Here is a 12,539-nt window from a genome sequence, read left to right on the forward strand (position 1 = left end):
TTACTTCAGTCTTCAGTAAATCCACACTCTCTTATAGCACACAGACTCGATCTTCTCTTTTAAGATCGCACATACAAAAACTCATCAACCACCAAAAACCCTAACAGCTTTCTCATCTAAAACCCTAGACATGATGTCCTTAGAAAGGAATCTGATTTCATGTTGGTCCAATAGGATTATATTGCAAGTTCCTAGGTTCATTGCATCTAGACTCATTTGGTAATAAGACACAAAATCACCGTCAAAGTGTCGGTGGATGGTAACTCATCACAAAAATACTAGTTGGTAACTCATCACAGAGTATTATCAGTTCATACAACTTTTACCAATTACCGGTTGGTACACAGAGTAATACCGATTTAAATATTAAACCGATTACCGGTTGACAAAAATGAAGAGTGGGCAAATGATAACTGTCAATTTACTTCCTTCATTTCGCTTGAGATCCTCGAACTGCTTGAGGTCTTCATACCACTTGTCTCTTCATACCTTTTGAGATTGGTAAACACTTTCTGCAAAAACACCAATAGTCTAAAGACTATATTACATAATACCAGTTTGGAACAAATACCGGTTGAGCATAACTCATACATACAAAAAGTGATCTCAAGGCAAGTGTGTGTCCATCAATGACAATCACAAAATAATCATCAAAAATGCCAACATATCCAACCCATAAGTCATCCCGGAAACACATCGAGAAGACCAATCAACAAGTTACATTAAGTTGGTCCAAAACCTACATAGAACATAATAGGTTCAATTCTAAATGCAACACCACCAATCAAATGGAACATGAACATGATAACCATTAGCATCTTGAAACTCTACTAGAAGCCACAACAACACCACTTATGCATAACAGCAAAAGATCTTCAATCAAGCTCTGTCAGTGAAAACCTCACCGGATCAACAAACCAAGCTTACCAGTATATAAGAAAGCATATGATCACCAAATCAAAACCAATTGACTGGACATGTATCTTAGTAGAAGATCTAAGCCAATTCCATAAGCCAAATCATACCAGAGTATACTAGATCATCATGATCTTACCAACTAGAAACCAAATATCCTACCAAGACCAAAAGGATACCAATAAAGAACCAAAGCAGCTAGTGTTGACATCAATGACAAAACATCAATGCAACACATAATAAATTCCTCCAAATGGCCAACAATCTCCCCCTTTGGCATTGATGCCAACACTAGATGTGAAAAACATCCAAGTGCCAAGAAATGTCAACTAAATCTCCCACACAAGAATATAGCAATGAAGTTTTGATCCACACTCTCCCTGTAGATGATATCACAGTTATGTTCTGCAAATTTCCCCCCTAATGTATATAACCCTTAAGTTTTTCACATGAATATCTCTCCCCCTTTGACATCAATGCTAGAGATCTGACATAAATATCAAAGCAAAATCATAAACCATTGAATCACAAGACTAACTACTCCACCTGAGTAGTAAAATCACCACATCAATCAAGAATTAATAATATCACTGATAATGCATACCGTACTGATGCCAAATAACATCAATTAGTTTTCTGTTGGAGGGGTAGAAACCCCTAATCTATCTCTGAGATACTCAAATGATTATTTAGGCAAAGGTTTAGTGAAGATGTCTACAATATGTTCTTTAGTGTTCATGTAAACTAATCTAACCTTATTTTCTTCCACCTTCTCCTTCAAAAAGTTATACTTGATAGATATGTGCTTTGTCTTGGAGTGGAATACCAGATTCTTTGATATGTCTATAGTAGCAGAGTTATCATAGTGAATAACTATCGGTCCATTTCAATGCACTTATATGTCCTTTAGCATTTTCTTCATCCATAGAACTTGTGTACAGTTAGTAGCAGCAGCAACATACTCAACTTCAGCAGTAGATAAAGAAGTACATGACTATTTCTTGTTGATACATGAAACAAGTTTCTTTCCAAGAAAGAAAGCTCCACTGGAAGTACTCTTCCGGTCATCAACCTCACCTGCCCAATCTGCATCTGTATATGCACAAAAATTAAAGTTGTCATCTTTAGGGTACCACAAACCATATTCAGGTGTACCTTGTAAGTATCTAAACATCCTCTTCACTGCACTCTCATGATTTTCTCTAGGATCACTTTGATATCTTGATGCAATGCAAACTGCATTCATTATGTCTGGTCTAGTCTGAGTCAAATATAGCAAACCTCCAATCACAGACTTGTATCTTCTAGGATTTACTATAACGGACTCATCTTTCTTTGTCAATTTCTCAGTTATAACCATAGGAATACTAACTAGTTTAGAATTTTCCATACCAAATTTCTTCAACATCTCCCTAGCATACTTAGTTTGACAAATGAAAATGCCTTTATCAATCTGAGTAATCTACAAACCTATGAAAATTTTCATTTCCCCAATCATAGACATTTCAAATTCATTCTCCATATTTTTAGAAAAATCCATGCACAACTTATCTTCACCTCCAAAAATGATGTCATCAACAAATACCTCAATAATTAGTATATCATCATCAGTGACTTTATAATATAGATTATTGTCAGCATTACCTTTAGTGAAATCAAGCTTTAAAAGATATTTTTCCAACCTTGCATACCAAGCTTTAGGTACTTGTTTCAATCCATATAAAGCTTTCTTTAACCTGCAAACCATATTTTTATCATCTGAAAGTGAAAATCCATCAGGTTGCTCAATATAAACTTCCTCATCAAGATCCCCATTCAAAAAATCACACTTGACATCCATTTTATAAACCTTGTAGTTTTTATGTGCATCATAAGCAATAAATAACCTTACAGCTTCAATCCTAGCTACAGGTGCAAATGTTTCACCATAATCAATTCCTTCATTCTAAGAAAATCCTTTACAAACCAATCTAACTTTATTCCTCACAACTTTTCCATCTTCATTTAGTTTATTCCTAAAAAGCCATTTAGTTCCAATAACATTCTTATTTTTAGGTCAGGGAACTAAAATCCATGTGTTATTCTTTTCTATCTTGTCTAATTCTTCTTCCATAGCTTTCATCCAACATTCCTCTTTACATGCTTCAGTTACTAATACTGGTCCAACTTGAGAAATTAAGCATACTTCATTAGTTGTCAATCTTCTTCTTGTCATCACTCAATTGTTCTTATCCCCAATGATCTGATCATCTGAATGATTCAACCTTACATACCTAGGAGTCTTCTAATTCTTTGTTCCTCTTTCCTGATCTTCAGTTATTGTTGAATTTTTTGATACTATCGGAGTAACTGGCTCAACATTTTGTTTCGGTAAAGGTGTTACCGATTCAATTATCATCATTTCCACTATCGTTCTTGCTCATAAATTCTGATTTGACTTCTATTTTGCTTATCCACCTTGACATTAGCGCTTTCTATAATCCTTTGCAATCTTTTGTTCTAACATCTATATGCTTTGCTTTCATTAGAATAACCAACAAATATTCCTTCATCACATCTAGGATCAAACTTTCCAATGAAATCATCTCTCTTGATATAACATTTACTACCAAAGATTATGAAGTATTGAACTATAGGTGTATTGCCAAACCATAATTCATAAGGTGTCTTACCGATTTCTCCTTTGATATGAACTCTGGTTAATGTATAAATTGTTGTGCTCACTTCTTCTCTCCAATAGATATGAGGTATATTAGCTTCCATCATCATGGTTCTAGTAACATCCAAGATAGATATGTTCTTTCTTTCCACAACTCCATTATACTGAGGTGTCCGGGGAGCAGAAAATTGTCTCCTTATACCATGTTTCTCGCAAAATATTAAACTCACCGGATGTGAATTCTCCAGCATGATCTGACCTTAAGCACTTAATATTCAATCATTTCTTAGTTTTAACTTTATCTTTAAATATTTTAAACTTTTCAAAACCCTCATACTTCTCCCTTAGAAAAGTAAACCAAAACATTCTAGAATAATCATCAATATCTATCACCTTGAAAACTTTTGATTCTAGCAAGACCACACAAATCAGTATGAATAAGATCAAGAACATTAGTAGATTTGTCTTGTATACTCTTAAAAGAGGTTCTGACCTATTTCCCATTTGACATTCTTTACATATCGGATTATAGGGCTTCACAATCTTAGGTATATCTCTAACTGCCTTAGTTGAACTGATCTTTACCATGCAATCAAAATTCACATGACATAGCCTTTTATGTCAAAGCCAACTCTTATCAATTTGTGAAATAAAACATGTCTTATCACTAGAATTCAAATGAAATATATTACCTTTTATCTAAGTACTGGTTGCAATGTCCAATCCAGATCTATTAATGATCTTGCATTTTCCATCCTTGAATTGTAATTGAAATCCCTTATCCACCAACTATCCTACACTCAAAAGATTATGCCTTAAACCTTCAACATAATAAACATTATCAGTATTGTGCTTATCATCTAATGATATAGTTCCTTTTCCTTTGATCATGCATGCTTTGTCATCTCCAAATCTAACCAGACCGCCATCAAATTCTTGCAAAGATAGAAAGTTCCTTTTATCTCCAATCATATGATGTGAACATCCACTCTCAATTACCCATTCATCCTTATCTTCAATTCTAGCAACAAGGGGATTTTCTTTGGGTACATTCTCTTCCAGTGCTAGATCATCTTCCTTTATAGCCAGAAACACCCATTCGTTTCCATTATCAAAACCACTAGCAGAGTCTTGTGTCGGTTCATCATCAGAATCAGTCACACCTTCCTCATCCGCAAAGTAACATGTTTTATCTTTGTTTTACCTATCCTTATGCTTGTTCTGATATCCAGGGCTAGGCTTAAAATATCTTCTATCTCTTTCTTCAAATATTGAATTCCTTTCAGGACATCCAGATGCAAAATGACCTATCTTATTACATGCAAAACATTTAAAAGATGATTTTCCTTCATACTTACTTCCTACGGGTCCTTTAGGTACTCTTCTAGTAAATAGGGCTTCAAGTTTCTCAATTTCTTCATCTTCTCTCTTCATATCATCCAATTCCTTTGCATACAAATCTTCCCAATCTTACTTGTTGGTTGATGATGTAAATGCATGAAAACCAGGTTCAGACTTCACAGCTCCAAAAGGTCCAAATTCTTCAAGCTCAAAAGCAAATAATTTCCCAACCAAGGTATCCCTATTGGCAGAAGTATTTGTCATTGTTCTTAATTCATTAATTGTAGTAGCCTTCATCTTATAAGCTGGTGCTAAAGCTCTCCGAACTTTAGAAACTATTTCATCTTCACTCAGAGATCCACCACAACATTGAATTCTCATGACAATTTCATTTACCCTTTCCATAAATGTAGTAATCCTTTCATTTTCTTCCATCTTCAAGTTTTCATATCTCACCCAATAATCATCAAGTTTAGAAATCTTAATAGTAGGGTCACCTTCATTAAGAGTATCCAACTTGTCCCATATAGCCTTTGTTGATGATTTGTCAGTCAATCCCATTATTTGTTGATCAGAAAGTGAACACAAGAGGGATTTTGTAGCTCTACAATCACTCTCAAACTCCTTGTCCAAGTTTGTCGAAGGAGGATTGCCAGATTCTGAATTAAAAGGAGTTACACCATTCTCTGTGATTTCCCAAATTTCCTTACCAAGACATCTTTGATGAGTCTCCATCCAAATCTTCCATACTTTGTAATTCATTCCATCAAGCCTAGGAATTTCTCTCTGAAAGATAGTTGCAAATGAACTTGAACTGTTAGATGCCATAGGATTTTCCTCAAGTGGTTAAGCTTCTGCAAAGAGGACCAGTGCTTTGATACCAATTGTTAGACTGTTCAAATAACCAAAAGACAACTGAGAGGGAGGGGTGAATTAGTTGTCACCAGATTACTAGAACCTTAAGCAATTAAAACATTGTTACCGAAACACATGAGATCAATACTGGAATAAATAAACCAATTACCAAAATAGCAGATATATCAATTAAGCACAACCAACAATTAGAGAATAAATACCATCCACATGACACCAAGATTTGTATGTGGAAGACCCGGTAAAGGGAAAAACCACGGTGGGAAAGCTACCCACAGTTAGATAATACATCTATAGTAAGTATGTGATTACAAATTGAGGGACATGCGCTTGCAGGAAGGCCAATACCCTAGAGCACACTACTCATTACAAAAGGAGTCTCACTGACTACATTAAAATCCAAACTACAATCCGAAAGGAAGAACGAACTGTAATAATAGCATATCATATGCCTGAGTACAGTTCCGGTTAAGCACAATATCAGAGGACTTAATCCTCTTGCAAAAACCCAACTCGATCACCAATGATTGACCAAATCCTCTGTATGAATGATTATTACATTATTCGCTTACATACCATATCCATTCCATGATCTACAATGAGATCTTACACATATACATACAAACACTCGACCTTAAATAATTAGGTCGGCCACCAGAGAATAGAACATGTTACATAATTATAAAACATGTCAGCCTGAGACCAAACAAATAATATCCAACCCATAAGTCATCCTAGAAACACATCGAGAAGACCAATCAACATGTTACATTAAGCCCATCCAAAACCTAGATACAACAGAAAAGGTTTGGTTCTAAATGCAACATCACCAATAAATTGGAACATAAACACGATAAACATCAACATCCTAAAACTCTACTAGAATCCGCAACAACACCACTTATGCATAACATTAAAAGATCTTCAATCAAGCTCCGTCGGTGAAACCCTCACTGGATCAACAAACTAGGCTTACCAGCATATAAGAAAGCATCTGATCACCAAATCAAAACCAACTAACTGAACATGTATGTGAGTAGCATGAGTAGCATATCTAATCCAATTCCATAATCCAAAGCATATCGGAGTATACCGGATCATCATGATCTTACCAACAAGAAACCAAACATCCTACCGGGACCAAACGAATATCGATAAATGGCCAAAGCAGCTAGTGTTGACATCGATGACAAAACATCAATGCAACACATAATCAATTTCTCCAAATGGCCAAGATGGTGGGGTCGCTGATGGTAGTGAGACAATAATAAGGTGGTGGTGAGTTGGAGGTATCACGTCATAACTTTCATGAGTCCACTTGCCACATTTGATGGTCAATATCAGATTGACTAGTCTTGATCATTCGATGCGCCAACACGAGGGAAGATCAATGATTCAGATTTAAACTTATTTCTAATTACCAAAGGTTTTTAATTGAGGGTAAAGAGTTTTTGAGAACCAAAAAAGATTGAAACGGGCCTTCGAAGAACAATGTTAGGGTTTTTTGGTGTGAGTGAAACATTTCGGCATCTTGCAGTAGTTATTTCATTGGGAAATGAACCTAGTGTATCATGAGCAATGACAAGGTGTTCTCATATCAGATCTTCATCAACAACAACAATAAGGGTGGTAAAGAGCATAAAGAATATCCTAAGAGATAGTTACTAGTCATTTTTGAATGACACATGTCTCCTCTAACCCGTACCTTATTTGCTCCCTTGTTTCTGTAAAAGGTATTTACAGGCCATGAGATAGGGTTCCAAATTTTGGTTCCTTTAGGGTTCCTCTTCTGGTTCCAATAGAAGGTTTTAGGTGGAATGAGAAAAGTGTAAAGTCCTTTTGCAGAGAAAAATAGAATGAGTCATGTATCTTAGTTTTTGTAGGTTCTTGAAGGAGTCATATGTAAATTCTTTTATGACAAAATTAGAAAATTTATTCAATAGAAATACATTTCTGATCTATTTCTCTCCAATGTACAATTATATCATCTTTTGAATGCAGTAAATCAAGGGTTTATTTCATTCAGTTCATTATTGTGATGTATGTGATTTTTGTTTATGCTTTGATCCAAGGGATCAATTAAATGCTAAAACAAGATTGTAGAGTGGTAGGGCTTGTTAAGTGATTTGATAAGTAGTCTAGGTTGGGATTGTAGATAAGAAATATTATAAGGCAATACTTTTTTAAATCTAAATGCTATTAGATATAATTCTATTATAAATCTTTTCATATCTTATGAATTCAAGAACCCAATGGAATAAGGCACTGATCCTAGCTTGTTTTAAGTTTTTATAGTCAATCTTATGCTCCATTCATTTGTTACAAACTGTTGATTATCAAAATACCTTTTGTAAAGCGGAAAATCGAACCCTAGGTGTTCCCCCACTCCATGGAGAGAGAAAGGAGGTCACTAGGATTGACGGTTTTCACTTAAGAGAGACTTTACATTCAAAAGAGGGGTTGAAACCCACAAGATCCAATCCCACACAATGAAAGATTGAATTCTAAATGAGTTTCAAGGGTTGAGACATCAAGGATACCCTCTTTTGTAAAGAATGTAGATAGAAGGGTTGAACTAGGAGTGCATGTAAAGTAAGAAAGATTCACTTGTAGACAGAGATAGGGACACGAGATGAAGCTACAGACCTGAAATTAGCAGTAAAATGTCAAGACGACACTGTCCTGCAAGTTTGAGTGAAAGTTGACGGGACGATGGCGCCCGGAGTGCACACAGTCCTCCGAAAAATCCGCGAAACGAAGGGGGATCTGTTCGTCTCTGCACAAGGATTCCAGATCTTCAATTACAGCCGCGTACCTGCAACCTACACACAGAAAAGAGAGGATGATTGGGGGGTTAGGGATTAGGGGTTTGCCTTTAGGTCAAACCCCAGTTTTGGAATTAACCAAGAAATGAGAATGTTGTAAATGTAAGTGTTTGTAATGTAATCAAGTTCTGATACCTTGTTGTAAGAATGTTTGTATTCTTACATGCAAAGGTGTAATGATGTTGTATGTTATATGTTGTAGGTTGTAAGTGATCTCCTCTTCAATGGTTGAATCCTTGTCTTGAATGCAACACCTAGCCTTGAATGGAGACTTAGAATGCTCAATTGCTTGAAGGAATGCTTGAATGCTTGAATGCTTGAATGTTTGAATGTTTGCCTAGCGCTTCCGCCTTTTGCACACATATGTTTTTTTCTCTTTTCCTACTACCCTTTCTGGGAGGGGAAATGTAATTTATATACTTGTCAATTAGGGTTAGGAGACTGATTTTTCTGACCTTAGGCCAACCTAGGAGCATTATTTTCCAATTTGCAAACTTGAAGACCCGATGCCCAACAAGAGACCGGGCCCAAAATAGGGCCAGGGACCGGGGCGTTGGGCGCCATGGTCCCACCTCCCAGGACAACAGGGTGCAAGGAGGATCAGCCAAGGTGCAGAAATATGCAGTTTTTGATGTCGCAAGTAGGTTTCGGGGTATTCAGGTTCAACGTTGCGCCGCCATCGTGAAGACCCAAATGCAGTTGAAATTGCAAGTGTCACAATTTTAGGACGCTACATTTAGCCCCAACTTTAGCAGGAGTATAAGCGTATGCCCATACTTCCGATAAAGTACAAGGAAACAACATTGAAAAACTTTCACCACGTCAAGGAGGCAAGATACACCAAGCCCCCAGTGGACTAAGGATCTTACGACTTCAATTGACAAAGTAAAAAGGGAAGATTACGAGGGAGAACCATGACTGTCAGTAGTAAGGTTCCCTCACTATGAGTCATGCAAGAAAAATACCAAAAATTTTCAAGGCAAAGCTAAGTTCACCAAGAAATTTTCAAGTATCTTGAAGAGATATGAACGGAGTGTATGCCCCCCTACGTTAAAGCAATCACACATGCCTCATCTGGGGTGATTGCTTTAAGGTAGTGATACACATAAGAAATGAGAAGGGAAAGGAGGACCATGTTATCACAAAGATTTAGCCCCCAAGTGTGAGATAAACCCAAGGATAATAGACACAAAACACAAAGAACGAGGTGACTTCACTTTCCTTGGGGTCAGTATGTTGTATGATAATTCATGTATATCATATGTATGTATGCATAATTGTTCTTCATTCCCCAATCAAGGAAGGTCACCTAGAAGAAGGGAACACATGTGTCTTTTGAGTCAACATGAGAGAGACCAAAAGAGATCTCAATGCTTTGCATCGTCCTCAAGTAGACAACACTAAGGAAAACAAATAGAAGAATGAGAATAACACATAGAAGAAGTAACAAAAGAGATCAAGAGAGGAGGAGAGAGTCTGCTATGCTAATGAAACTAGTCCAGCACGTCATCCACCCCCCGATCTTGCTGATCAATATTTTGGGAAGGCAGGAAACACGCTAGAGGAGGAACATGCAACACAGCAGATGGAGCTATCACAAGATCCAAACAAGGGCTATGTTCATGTTCCACGCCACGTTGTTCTTGTCTAGGAGCTAGGATAAGTGCTTTAGAAAATTTGTTAGATAAATGGTTATCAACATCAACATATTCATATTCACTATCAGAAGAAAGAGGAGTAACATTTTCATCATGAATAACATTTTCATCTATATCATCATCAAGATTTATAAAAATAGGATCTTTAACTCGCACAAGATCAAGACCATCATGCATCTTATGTTTAGGAGATTTTGGCTCAATTTTCGGCTGAGGAGAAAATGGAATAATACTAGTTGAAGGTGTTTTTGGGGATTGCCAAGTTTGAGAAGCAGCTGCCTGAGCTCTAAGATGATGCTTTCATCGGCGTTCACGTGCAGAACGATTTCATCTAATCTTAGTAGGAAGTTGAGAAGATTGAGGAGGAGGAATGTTCTCATCCTTATCACTTGGGTGTTTAGGTTGTGGTCTCTTAGGTTGAATAATAGGAGAAGAGGAAGGTCTCTTCTCTCTATAAGAGGAAGGAGGAGGAACTGCTCCATATAAAGGAGGAATATTTGGTTTAGAAAGGAGACCAAGTCCATCATGACGAGGAGGTATAGGTCTACCTTTAGAAAGTTTATTAGACATAGACGTAGTCACATCCATAGGGATGGGTTGGGAATCTTCTTGAGGAAAGACATTAGTTTTATCTTTCAAAGGAAGAACTTCCTTCTCAAGAACGATAGGAATATCAAGTTTGGGTGTTCTAGGTTCACTTAGAGATAGGATCATATCTTTTTTCCACTTTTGATAAGATTTGAAAAGATGATCACTCCGCATTGGGAGAGATTGGAATTGTTTAGGCCAAAAATAATCAATAGGAACGCTAGAAGTTCTTTTAGCTGGTTTAAAGAGACTATGATTGACAGTAACAACTTTACCATTATGGGGAAATTTCAAACACTTGTGAATGGGAGAAGCAATAGCTTTCATGGAAGATAGCCAAGGATAGCCTAGCTTCACACGGAATTGTTCGAATGATGGAATAATAGCAAAGTCCACATCAAGGGGTTTGTTATGGACCTCAATAGGTAATGTAATAGAACCAATTGCAGGAGAAGAAAATGCATCAAATAATTTCACAACCACATTTGTTTTGTCATAGATCACTTGATTCAATTGCAAAGTAAAAAGAAATTCTTCAGTAATGACATTAACCATACAAGAAGGATCAATAAGCACTCCACGGCAAGGTGTATTCTTGACTTTTGCAACTATATATAAAGGACCATTAGGTGCCCTGATAGTTTCACTGGAATCAAATGTGATGGAAGGCTCTTTAGGGATTTTTTGCTGCTCTACAAAGTTAATCACATTCGGAGTCATAGACACAAGACTATCAGGTGAGAAAGAGGAATCATTAGTCTCAATCACATTAGAGGTATGAGAAGGTAATGGATCAGTAAAAATCTTAAGATTTTGGTTAGGAGGAGCTACAGATGTATTGCCTTTATCGTTCACACCTGAAACAGAGATAGTATTATTATCAATCAAATCTTGAATTTTACCCTTTAAAGCAAAACATTTTTCAATATCATGCCCAGGTTGACGATGAAATTGACAAAAAGATTTGTTATCAAAATAGGGTGAATTAATATTTGTAGGATCTATTTGCTTTATAGGAGGGAGGGTAAGCACATTTTGTTCCAATAACTTATTCATAATACTATGCAATGATTCATTCAAAGGAGTAAACTTTCTTTCTTTCTTGAAAAACATAGAAATAGGAGGCACACCTGATGCTACATTCACATTGTTGTTGATGATGTTTTCATTGAACTTAATGAACTCTCTGTTCGGTTTAAACTTCCCAAGTGGTTGTTGACTACTATCACCCTTATCACTCGGAGCCATAGGATTTGCTTGTTCCATTTGACTCACAGTCAGTTGATAATTGTGAAGAGTTGCGCACAACTGTTGGAAAGAAGTAAACTCAGAAAATAGAAATTTTTCTCTAATATCTTTTTGTAAATTAGAAATAAAGATTCTTTGAATATCATTGTCAGGTACTGGAAAAGAAATTTGAGCACACAAATGCTTATATCTACCAATGAAATTAGTCACTTTTTCTTTAACACCTTGTTTACAATGCATTAAATCAATCAAAGTAACTTTAGGACTTATATTGTTTTGAAATTATTGAATAAAAGCATTTGCAAGTTGTTGGAAAGAAGTAATAGAATAGGAAGGCAACGAGCAATACCATTGCAGAGCTTTATCTCTTAATGTTCTAGTAAACAATTTTGCAAGCAACCTTTGGTCATGAGCAAAATCAGTACATATTGT

This window comes from Cryptomeria japonica, chromosome 9 (genome assembly GCF_030272615.1).
Source record: "Cryptomeria japonica chromosome 9, Sugi_1.0, whole genome shotgun sequence".
Lineage (NCBI taxonomy): Eukaryota > Viridiplantae > Streptophyta > Pinopsida > Cupressales > Cupressaceae > Cryptomeria > Cryptomeria japonica.